Here is a 13,174-nt window from a genome sequence, read left to right as displayed (position 1 = left end):
TCTATCAGACCACGCACCCATCATCTATGCATTCATCCATCAACACTGCCTGCATCATAGCTCTTTTTAAAAATAAAACCTTTAAGCCATGTTGTGCAGCTGTGCAACATATTTTATAAAAACACAGACAAAACCATAGATTTTGCTGATGCGAAACCTGTTGGCTTTGCCAAGGCTTGTTTTAGTATTTAGTCTAGTGCTGGAGATAGTGTCTGGGCCATTGTGACACCTCCTGCAGTACTGTGTTCAGTTGTAGATGGCATAGCTAGAGCACTGTGCTAAACTCAACAGGAGTCATCTGGTGTATTAGACGCAGCTCTGAGGGCCTCGTGTCCTATACATTAGTGTGAGTTACAGTTTTGGATGCCTCGCCTGAAGTATCCCCTCCCACTCTGGACACTATATTTAGAGTACCATGCCCATTAGTCCAAAGGCCACTTATAGAGTATATTTTTCAGCGCTAGAAACATCTCCTGGCGGACTAACGTGGAGAGTGATCACGTTGCAAGACAGAAAGATGGCAAGAATCAGGGTGGGGTTTGGCGGGAGGTAAAGTATATCCATGGAGCAGCCTCCTAGTGCACTGGGACTCCCTCTCCCACTTAGGTCCCTTTAAATGCTTTCTCCTGCTCACACAGCCAGCACAGTACAGACAGACGACGTGAGCGATTCCCCCACATTCGCAGAACATGCCCAGCAGGGTCAACAACAATATACGCACAACATGAGTAGCGGCAGCCTAAGTGTTCCTTGCACACAGAACTTATACTATAGGTGGAACAGCTGGACAAGCATTCCCGACACACAGGACTGGTACAAAATAGGCAGCAGTAAAAGCTACTGGTATAAACAGAAAATAGACATCCCAGGGAACCAAAGCACACACACACAGGCATGCGTGTACAGCGGTCGACCTTTCTTCCAAAGGAACTACTGTTCTCGTTAGTATATAGTCTACCCCATGTTCCCGGGGGATACTGGGCATGTGCTACTTTTCTTTACACCCACCAAGCAAAAACATACTCCGTGCAAACATGAATAGATGAAGGCAAAGCAAGGCATCAACAGCAAAACGTACCTAAGTCACACACACAGAAAAGGACCTAACAATGCACACTTGTCTAGGGTGTGTGCACCGGTCCTGCTTTCAACAGGCTGCTCAGGAGGAAACCGCGGGAACACCCAGATAGCAAAGGTAAAGCGAAAAACTGGATATCACGGAAGCAACATTCCAGTCATTGTTCTCGGAGCCTAGGCACCACTGAAGCACAAAGGTACGGGGTGCATGTCTAGAAGTAAAAACACAACCGAGAGTGGAAGGAGGGCAGGAATGCATACGGAGTGCTCGTTCATAAATAAAAAAAAGTAGTACCTGCAGAGTGAAGTAGCCAGTGGAAGGACACTGGCCAGTAGCCAGTGACTGGAAGATGAACTTGGTCCAAGCTCCACGCAACGGCATGGATGGCAAAAGCAGAGCAGGAAGTGAGAGCAGACAACGTGCCGGCCAATGAGAAGCAAGTACATTAGAGCAACGTTGGAATCCACGAATGGTAATTTCAGATAAGAAAGGGGCAGGTTCTAAGCCCCTTTTAAGATTTTATTTTTAATACAAAAGACTTTGCAAGTGGTGTGCAGGCAAAACCTAAAAAAGGATCCATACTGCTAATGCTTGTTTGAATGCATAATGTGAGTGAAATAATTTACCCTCACAAAACATATGAGCAGAGTTTATCTTTGGTTTTACACATAAAATAAGCAGTCTTTAAAATAAAGTAGGTGACTTTGTAAAAATTTCAAACATATCTGACAATTGTCTGTATGTCATACATAACACCTCCAGTCAATTTTGGTATTTGAGCCAGCAGCACTTTACAAGCTAGAGTTTTGATCCCATAATGAAATTCTTAAAAGCACAACTACGCCCCCACAATGCAAAATGACGTTGGCTGAAATAATAGAGGGCGTTATGCTATGTCATCATGCTAAAGAGCAGAGTTCTGAAATGCACAATAAAATCTAGTTCCTGGCTTTCTACCTCTTTTTTTCTTGTAGGCCTCTCAGATGCAAAACCCAGCATCTCCTGATAATGGGCTAACAGTAACAGTCCTTGGACAAGCAGCTTGCTGAAAGGACATATTTACCAGAACAATTCCAGCATAAACAAGTTGGGAAAGAGGGGGAGCAGCACAGACCACTGACCCCGGATTTGTAGAAAAAAGGCCTCTTTTATTGAAACAGGTGCACATGAGATATAAACCCTGGGACATTTGCCTTACAAAACTAAGACCTCACTATACAAACATGTTACCTAGGTTAAACTACCCCCACCCCTAAATGTCCCTCCCCTCCCCACAAAAGTTAAACCTGCAAGTCACTACCTCCTTCTGGGCATTTGAGACCTTTAATCTCCATACAGTTTATCTGCAACTAATAACCTCTTACTAGCTTAACTTCCTAATGAACTTTAAACGTCCTGCTTCGTCTAGGCATGAGCTTGTCTACCCGTTCCCTTTCAGTCTGGATTTCCGCTGTCAACAATAAACTTTGGTAACCCATGCAAACTTCTCAGCCAACCGCTTCTGCACCTGCTTCAGTGACAACCTGACAAAATTCCCTTCCCCCTGTATACCTGGTCCAATCTAAAGCCTACCCAGATTAAAGCCAGCCTCAATATAACCAAACCCGAAAGCTTGAAATTAGGAGTAAGCGGGTGGGAAACAACACTACCGTGCCTAATACCAGTCACTGTGTCACCAATATAAAATGGTGCCTGAAATACAAAATGCCGGGTTTTATACACTTGGACTACCTTGTAGCCCAAAAGAACCCAAACAGCCGCAGTCGCTGGACTACTCCATTCACCGGACTCTCCCTATGGTCAGCAGCCCCCAAGACCCCATTAGCCATGTCTAGAGACAGATAGAAAAGAAAAATAACGACCTTTCACCCCCTCTTCTCCAGCCCATCCTGGGTAGGTTTTAAGATTTAGGCGGCATGCTTACCACACCGTACAGCGCATACTTCCAGTGTTGCATTTAGTTTTATTGTACGTACATTTGTTTTATTTGGCAAGTATGTTAATAACATAGCAGTTATTTATATATTTTTTGTAGTTTCTATCTAGCGCTATCCCGGCCCAAGGGAATTGGGGTGCCTTACACGAGCACGAGGTTACATTACACAAAGTCAATTTCTTTAGGCAAATGAAAATTAAGGGATTGAGGCAAAATCACAGGATGCTGCGCGGGGACTCGAACCTGGTTGCCTAGTTTCAAAGTCGGCAGCTCTGACACTTAGACCACATCTTCTCCTCCTTTTCATGAGAGGGCCGGTAAAAGTATTGGGCAGATCAGCCAAAACAAGTATTTTTCCTTTTGAAACATAAACTTAAAAAAGCAAAGACAAGAAGATATTACATCAAAGGTATTTTAGATCTGCCTAAACTCTTTCCATATTATTATTAAGGCAAACAATGGCCATAGCCATGTTAAATACATTATACAGAAGAATGTACACAAATATTATTGAAGAGCCAGGTCTGGCTCCTCCACACTCTGACGGCATGATCACATGCCTAGTATTCTTCCCTGAGAAAGGTGTAAATCTGGTATGAATCTGATCACCCTGGACCTACTTTGGACACCCGCTGTCCTAAATCTTACTGTTGTTGATCCCAAACTAGCTGTCTATAGCTGGTATCTGTGATAGGTGCCACCCACTTAAGTCAATCCTTCGTGACTCATTCACAGCTTTTAACATTGACGAATGTTTCCGTTTATAATAAATTGTGGTAGGCATATATATAGCAATCACCGCAATCTGAGTTGTTTCTTGGCGCTTAAACTTGTGGTGCAATTGTTATCAGAGTCAGTGACACTTATTTTGCCAACCTCAGAAGCATGGGAACAGTAAGTCAGCCCTACTGGGAGTCCTAGCTTTTCCTCTGTAGATGACACAGATTTCTTTACAGGTGCATTGACCACTGCACTGAGAAATTTCAATTGTCTTTTATTTTCTGGTGTCTGTTTGAGCTGCTGCTAATTAGGGGTGGGTTAAGTGTGTTGCTGTATCTAAATACCTAATCCCCATGTATGCGCCCTTTTGTCTGGACAGTAAGGTCTTTTGTGCATGGCCTTTTTTTGTGGGAGCGTGTTAATATTTGTTCATTAGCAGGAGATGGTAACATCTGCACTTGAAGGATCATCTTCTGCCTATACCCTACTGGACTATTAAAACCTTGATTTTCTACCATAAAAGGGCAGATCAACAGAAAGGGGATTTTATTTTGCTTTTTTTCAAAACAATGTAAAATGGCTCATGACAAGAATATCATGTTGCATTCAGGGGCATGTAGTTTTTTGCCTTTCATGCTCATCATGAACTCACAAAACTCTTTACTAATTTACCACTAATCCTTTACGGGTTCTGGGGTAGCGTGCTACTTGCCAAAAAAGCACTTCAACACCCCATCAGGGATAGCAGGCCCTATATAAATTAAAGACCTTTTTACCTTTTCTACCCCTTCGCTATCCTTCTCAATCCAAATAACTAAAATATCAACCTCTCAAATTACTTTCATATTTCATTATACTAATTCAACACTAATCCTTTATGGGTTCCGTAGTTGCGTGCTACTCGCCGAATAGGCGCGTCAACGCTCATCAGGGGTCGTAAGTGCTATATAATGCAATTACAATACAATACAATAGAATATGAAAAGTAATGTTGGCTAAAAGGGCAGTGCTGCCTGGCTTTATCACTCAGGTCATAGAGCCACGTGGCATCCATATTTTTAAATTTTACACAATGTTACAGGCCATTTCGATAACTAGCGCAAAACCAAAAATAAGCTCTGATCACCTGTTTTTACATATTTTGAGAGGGTTCAAGCCTTCATTTACATCATGCTTTTAAATGAGCATTAACAGCGGTTTTGTTTTTGGTATAGTTAAAACTGTTAAATCAAGCTTGACTAGTGCACAAGAGGCCCAGCCTGGGTAGAATAATGCAATATTCCCTAACACAAATAATAGGTAAGGGACAGGTGGCAGCAGCAGGAAAAGTGGCACAATGTTCATAACATGCAAGCTTCCCTTTTGCATTGAGTAGGTACAATTAGAGCATCATCAGTGAAAGCATCTGCCCCACAGAGAAGAGGTGCAGATCGGGCAACAGAAGCAGAAATAGCCCTGCATCAAAAAAAAGGTACACCAGAGCATAAGTGCAATGACCCTCTCCCACAGGGCAGCGACAGCTTGACCAGCAGCAGTGAAAGAATCACCCTCACAGGGCAGGTATAAGTTGGACATCAGCACTTCAAGCTTTGTTTCTCATTAGAACAAGCAGTGCATGGTTAAGCAAAACAAGCTTCCCTCTCTCACAGAAGGCAGCTGCAGTACAAGCATGGACGTCAATTCACCAAAATGCCAGGGGTAGAGGGAGTGACTTCACATGCCCCTTGACCTTCACTTTCACTCACACATACATATGCATATATATATACAAACGCCTTCACTCATACACACACATTCACACATACACACACTGTCTCTTACATAAACACACTCAAAACTGCAAGCACACGCAAAAAACATACATGCATTTGTTTTGACTTACCTCGGCTGCCAGGAAAAGTGATACTCCAGCTATCTGTACTCCATTTTTTATGATAAACTAATAGAGAATAATGTAATATTATTCACTATTAGTATCATGAAAAATTGACAAAAAACGAGGTGAGTGAAGCCCCCATCGACTTCCATAAAGACGAGCTGCTCCTGTTCCTGCCACTGATTTTGCCATTGCTGACGCTAGGGGTCACAAAGGCAGTGCCCTGGGGTCGCAAGGGGCATGCTAGGGTCGCAGCAGCAGCCCCTAAATGATGTCAATGAGTACAAGCTTTCCTGCATAAGGGACAGATTCAGTGCGCACCAGAACTAGAAGTTTCCATCAATGACAAATGAATAAGTACATTAAGGTTTGAGTGACAGTTGATTAATACACAGATCTCTGAAGCAGGTGCTTAATCCGCTAAAATCAGTGTATAGATGGATGTGTGAGTGAATATGTAAGTGCTGCCATTAGTCAGTCAATTAATCAGGAATTTTTATAGCGCTGCTAATCACCTGGTAGTGGATCCAAGCACATGCAGGTCCCAGAAGGCTCATTCGAAGATCCAGGTCTTGAGGGCTCTTCGGAATTCCAGAAGTGATGGTCCAGAGTGTCTTATACTTCTGCTTCGGTAGATGTAAGCATTTGAGCAACTGATAAGGAGGGGGAATGTAATATTCTCAATGGTTTGTGGAAGTTCAGGCGGTGGAGGATGTAGGCGGGTCCTTGGTTGTGTAGAGCCTTGTGTGCATGGGTTAGCAGCTTGGATTGGCATCTCTCTGTATGGTTCTGTTCTGGTGGGGTTGTCTGAGGTGAGGTGTGATGAGGGTTTGTCGGGGGAGGTCGAGGACGAGCCTGGCTACGGCATTCTGTACGGTTTGAAGTATCTGTAGGAGGTGTGCTACAATTCCTACATAGAGAGTGTTGCCATAGTCCAGTCGGCTGGTGTTGAGGGCCTGTGTCACAATGCGTCTCGTATGCAGGGGTAACCACTTGAAGACCTTCCGTGGCATGCACAGAAGGTGTAAGCAGGTGGGGGAGGCAACGTTGATCTGTGATTTCAAGGTAAGCTTGTTATCAATGTCGATTCCAAGGTTCCTGGTGTGGTCATCGGGTATGTGTGCAGGTCCCAGGTCTGGAGGCCATCAGGAGTTGTTCCAGGGGTTGCTTTTGGTGCCGAAGATCAGTACTTTTGTTTTGTCCATGTTCAGTTTCAGGCAGTTGGTCTTTATCCAGTCGGCGACGCTTGGCATGCATCTGTGAAAGTTGGTCCTGGTGGTGGTAGGGTCATCAGTGAGGGAGAGGATGAGTTGGGTGTCGTCTGCGTAGGATATTATGTTGAGACCATGTGCTCTGACATTGCTGGCAAGGGGGATCATGCGATGAAGAGAATAGGGCTAAGGGATGGGCCCTGATGGACTCAGCAGATGATATTCTTGGGTTCGGAGGTGAAAGGCGGTAGACGGACTCTCTGTGTCCTTCCGGTGAGGAAGGAGGTGATCCATCTGAGCGCTTCCTCTTGGATGCCGATGTGGTGGAGTCTTTTAATTGCTGTGTTGTGAGAAACAATGTTGAAGGCTGCAGAGAAGTCATGGAGGATCAGAGCCACTGTTTCTCCTCGATCAGGGCAGTCTCAGTGCTGTGATTGCTGCGGAAACCAGACTGGGAAGCCTTGAGTAGTTGGTTCTGCTCTAGGTGTGTTGGATGTTGCCTGTTGATGGTCTTTTTTCCAGTACACTGGCTGGGAATGAGAGCAAAGAGACTGGCATGTAGTTTTGAGTTTGCTGGAGTCGGCAGAGGGTTTTTTGAGTAGTGGTCTGACTTTGGCGTGTTTCCAGGCGTCTGAAAATGTTGCGGTGGTGATCAAGGTGGTGAGTTCCTGGCCGATTCTTAGTTTCCGAGGTTGAAGATGTGGTGTTAGCATGGGTCTGTGGGAGCTCCTCAGTAGATGGATTTCATGATTGAGGTGGTGTCCTGGCTGAACAGATAGTTCCATGCAGACAGTCTGTGGTTGGTGTAGATTGTGGTGAGGGCGTATCGGTTGAGGAAGTCCATAGTTGAAGGTTGGGGTTCAAAATTTCTCTATTTGGTTGCGATCTTGTCATGGCAGAAGTTGGCGAGGTCGTCGCGGACATCTTGTGAGGGTGTGATGTTGTGTTCGCTGGCAGCCAGGTTGGAGAACTCCTTTACGATGTTGAAAAGCTTCTTGCTCTTGTTGGCGCTGGTTTTGAAGCATGCGGCTTGGGCTGTCTTCATTGTTGCCCTGAGCAGGTGGTCATGGAGGTTGAGGGGTGTCTTGAAGACTGTGCTGTCAGAGGTCTTCTTGTTGGTGCACCAGCTCCTCTCCAGCTGTTTGCTGTCACGTTTTGCTGTTCTGAGTTCTTGGGTGTACCAGCTGGCCTTTTGGGAGGACCTTCTGTTATTGTTGCTCTTGGTGGGGGCGATGCTGTCGGCGCAGTTAGTTATCCAGGGGTTGAAGTTCTTAATTGGCTGGGTCGGAGGTGTTGAGGGCGTCCGTCCAGCAGGTCTCTGAAAACTTTCTTCAGCTGCGGCAGGGGGTGCCGGCCATCTTGGGGGAGGTCGGTGTGGGGGCTTGAGATGCTGAAGTGGTTGGGTCATGTGAGTTCTGTGACATGGCTGTATTTGACGCCGTTGCTGGAGGTGAAAATGGGGTCCAGGGTGTGTCCTGTGGGGTTTCAACAATTTGGGCCAGTCCGAGGCTGCTCATAATATCACGGAGATGGGCTGAGCTGTTGTCATTGGGGTCGTCGGGGTGGAAGTTGAGGTCTCCGAGGAAGATGTAGTCCTTGGAGGACAGGGCGAGGGGCACAATGAAGTCTGCGATGGTGTTGCAGAAGCTGGAGCGTGGGTCCGGGGGTTGGTATGCGAGGGTGGCTCTGATGGTTGTCTTGTCATCCGTATGAAGCCTGAAGTTGAGGTATTCCATGGAGGTGGTGATATTGTCAGTGGCGGTGGGGCACTGTATAGTCTCTTTGTGAATGATGGCTGTTCCTCCTCCTTGATGCTGTCCTGGTGAGTGATTTTATATCTTTTGGGAGTCGTTGAGGCGATGTCAGGGGCAGATGAAGGATTGAGCTAGGTCTTGGTGAGAAGATGATGTTGTATGTGAGGGTGCTGATGATGTCCCATAACTCGGTGGAGTGCTTGCAAATATAGCGCGTGTTGAGGAGCTGGCAGTGGAGATGGTGGGTCGCTTCTGGTGCGGCGTGGCGATAGGTCGGTGTGGTGCTATGCGAAGTTATGGTGGGAGTGCTGGTGCAAGAGAAGGTACAACTGGTGCAGGAGAAGGGTCCTACCGTAGAGTGCGGTGCGACATGGCAGCAGTGTTCACTGGGGTGTCCGGTGTTCAGGGTGCAGGGGATATTGGTATCGTACCTGTAGGTGGGCTGGGAACCAGGGGTGCTGCTGCTCACTCACTTTGATGACATCTCATGCTGACATTTTCATACATGAACCTTCACTTGGGATGCTATTAGTAATGTTTCTGTTGGATCACTGACACAATATTGTGGTAACCAATATTTTTACCAAAAATATTGTGTTAAAAATATACTTTACCATAATATTGTGCTCATATACTTATAATGGTAAGTACAAAAATATCGTAAAAAAATATCGTTAACACTGATATCGTTTAATATCAATGGAGTTTAAAGTAGTAAATGTTAAATATTTTAATAAATAAATGTAATATAATGTAAATTAAATATATTCCACTAATATTTAATACACTTATATAAACACACAAACACATATATATGTTTGTATTTATATAAATATATATAGGGTAACATAATTAATAAAACTATTTATTTTACATTATATTTGTTTTATATTTAAAATTTATGAATAGGAACATATATATATATATATATATATAATACCATATTTATTTTACATAATATTTTTTTTAACATTTTAATTAATACTAGTAATATATAATGAAAATATATATTTCTATTAATTGTTTCAATCGTTACACTATATATATCTATATCTATCTATACATATCTATATATATTTCAGAACAACTCCAAGTTACAGGAGATAATCACATGCACGCCCGACAAGTGTTGGAATCCAGTGACATTTTATTGAGGCAGTGCTACACTACATGTGATTATTTGATTACAGATTTGATTTGTGGCAGGCAGTCTTAAATTACTACAGTGATGGTTATATTTCAATAAGGCGCTCAGGGGTTCATCTGGTCTTTTGTTTATTTTGCTGTAATCAGTCACTTTATTTAAAGTCTGTTTTCACTTTTCACAGCCATTCGTGATCAAGACATTTGTTGTGCCGAAACAAGTGCGTTGCCTCAATAAAATTGTACTGGATTCCACCACTTCTTGGGAGTGTACATGATTATCTCCTGTAACTTGGAGTTGCTTGTTCTGATACGTTTGGGACCCAATGCCCGATCACGCACCGCATTCAGTGTACTGATGGAACTGTGGGATGCAGTACAGTTGCTCATATATATTTATATTATATATATATATATATATTCACGGAAGAAACCATAGGTTTCAGGGGCGTTATAGTTAGCTGGACTTTCACTCGTACAAAACCATTGAAATTACCCCGTTATAGTTAGTTCAGCTAACTATAACTCGCGCACCCGCAATGCACTGCTGATAACGTCACATATTACATCACTCATGACATGGCCAGTGACATCACTGACGACATCTCAAATGACATCATGGATGACATCACTGATGACATCATCCAGTGAATGTGTGTTTCCTGAAAATTACATGTTTTATATATGTATATCTCAAGGTCGATGGAAGAATAAATGGGTATATAAGTGTCTAAATGGATGATTTGTTTTTGAAAAATTGATTGTATAACTGACTGATTAAGTGTATCTTAGTGAACACATGGCTTAGTGAGTAATGTTTAAATATGTAAATATCTGTATCAGTCTCTCACTTTGTGTATCAGTGGCTGCGTGGGTTGGTGAATAGCTACATGAGTGTCTATATAGGTTATTAGTTGGTTTTTTGAGTATCAGTATGAGTGTCTGAGTGTCTGTATGGTTCGGTGGGGGGTATTACGTAGTGCATAGGTGCATGAATGAGTGACTCACTGTTTGTATGTGTTGAAGACAGCATGTGTGCAGGACTGTATGGGTGGATGAGTGTGTGCATGGGTGTGTTAGTGAGTGAATGACTGTCTCAATAGTGTCTTTATGAGTAACTACATATCTTTTAAACTAGTATATGTGACTATTGGTGTATATAAGTGAGTATATGTGAGAGTGAGAGATTTGAAAAATTCCTGTATGAATAAGTATGTGTTTCTATAAGCGATTGTTTAAAAGACTAAGTATGTGTACGTTTCTGTAGAAGTAAGTGTGGTGGTGTGTGTATAACTGTATATGCAAGTAAATGGATGTTTGATTCTTTATTAGCATGAGTGACTATGTGTGTGATTAATTCTATGGATGAGTGGCGTTGTGTAACAGGATGTATAGGTGTATGAGTACATATGATGAGTGAGTACATGTATGAGTGACTGTATAGGACTGTTGGTGAATGAGTGGATGTGTATGTGGATCTTAGAATTACTGAATAGGTTGTTTTAACTGGTATTGGTATGTCCATTGTTTTGAAAATTTTAGTTTCTATTTTTGAATGTGTGTATCTAAGGTTATATTAGGGGCGGAGGAGGTCTGCCACTCTATCACAAGGATGATGTCGTCAGTGATGTCATTAGTGATGTCATGAGTGATGTCACTGACCATGTCATGAGTGATGTAATATGTGACGTTATCAGCAGTGCATTGCGGGCGTGCAAGTTATAGTTAGCTGAACTAGCTATAACGGGGGAATTTCAATGGTTTTGTACGAGTGAAAAGTCCAGCTAACTATAACGCCCCTGAAACCTATGGTTTCTTCAGTGAATTTCTAAAGTTTTTTAAATGCTAATTCCTAACTATAACGTGCCTGAAACCTATGGTTTTTTCAGTGAATTTCAAAGGTTTTTTGAATGCTATTTTCTAACTATGTCTACAGAGATAGGACATGTGAAGAAAGAAGAAAAAACGCACAGAAAGAAAAAAAAGAAATGCAGAAAGAAGCAACAGAAGTCCTCAAAGACGAAGAAAAGTGAGGGAAGAAGGATAACGTGCAGAAAGAACAAACAGAAGAGCAGAAAGAAGCCTTGTTGCAAAATCATCCTGTACCCTCAACTTTTTCAGACGGATACTGGTGGTAACTGAGTCTGACTAACCAGTCCTAGAGCCAGTGCTATGTTAAAAGACACTCAAAATACAGTGAAAACACCTACATACACTAGGGAACACTATGCGTTGGGGTCCCCCTGTGATTAGCATGACCTCCTCTGAAAGCCCCTAGTATATAATAGGGCAGGGGATTAAAACTACCTCTTAAAATGCGCCACAAGGCGTGTTTGCACACATCACCTCAGGCCCCGTCCCCTCCCTTCCCCACTGTGTAAACACGCCCTGTGGCCGTTTTAAGTTGGGAGATTAAGTCCCCTTGAATCCTGAGGGTCCCTAGGGTCCAACTAGACCACTAGGTACCACCAGTAAGCACCACAGAGCTGCGTTGCAGAGAGATGTAAAAAGGGGCACGGCCTAGACCACCTCTCTGCAACGCAGCGCAGTGGCGCTTACTGGAAGCACCTGGTGGGCTAGTTGGCCCCCAGGGTCCCACAGGATTGAAGGGGAATTATTTCCCCAACTTAAAACGCGCCACAGGGTGTGTTTGCACATGTTAACTCAGGCCCCGTCCCCTCCCTTCACCACTGTGAAAACACGCCCTGTGGTCGTTTTTAGTTGGAAGATTAAGTTCATTTGAATCCTGAGGGTCCCTAGGGTCCCACTAGGTTCTCCAGTAAGCGCCACAGAGCTGAGTTGCAGAGAGGTGTAAAAAGTGGCACGGTCTGGACCACCTCTCTGTAACGCAGCTCAGTGGCGCTTACTGGAAGCACCTGGTGGGCTAGTTAGCCCCCAGGGGCCCTCAGGATTGAAGGGGAATTATTTCCCCAACTTAAAACGCGCCACAGGGCGTGTTTGCACACGTCACCTCAGGCCCCGTCCCCTCCCTTCACCACTGTGTAAACGCGCCCTGTGGCTGTTCTAAGTTGAGAGATTAAGTCCCCTTGAATCCTAAGGGTTCCTAGGGTCAAACTAGCCCACTAGGTACCTCCAGTAAGCGCCACAGAGCTACGTTGCATAGAGGTGTAAAAAGGGGCGTGGCCTCAGAACACCTGTCTGCAACGCAGCTCCCTGGCGCATACTGGAGATACCTGTTGGGCTAGTTGGCCCTCAGGGACCCTCAATATTGAAGGGGAATCAATTCCCCAACTTACAACTGGCCAGGGGGCGCGTTTGCAGAGTGCTGCAAGGAGGGGGCGTGGCCTCCGGCACGATGCCGGTCTTTTATTTATTTATTTTTTTTAAGAAGGAGGGCTGTGTGACCCCCCCTTCTTTTTCTAATTTATTGGCCTGGGGACCCCATCCCCCAGGGCCTGCACCCTAATTTTTTTTGTTGAAAAAAATTAATTTGGA

The sequence above is a fragment of the Triturus cristatus genome, chromosome 4_2 (assembly GCF_964204655.1).
Source record: "Triturus cristatus chromosome 4_2, aTriCri1.1, whole genome shotgun sequence".
Lineage (NCBI taxonomy): Eukaryota > Metazoa > Chordata > Amphibia > Caudata > Salamandridae > Triturus > Triturus cristatus.
The sequence above is the reverse complement of the archived record's forward strand: the minus strand, read 5'-3'. Positions refer to the sequence as shown.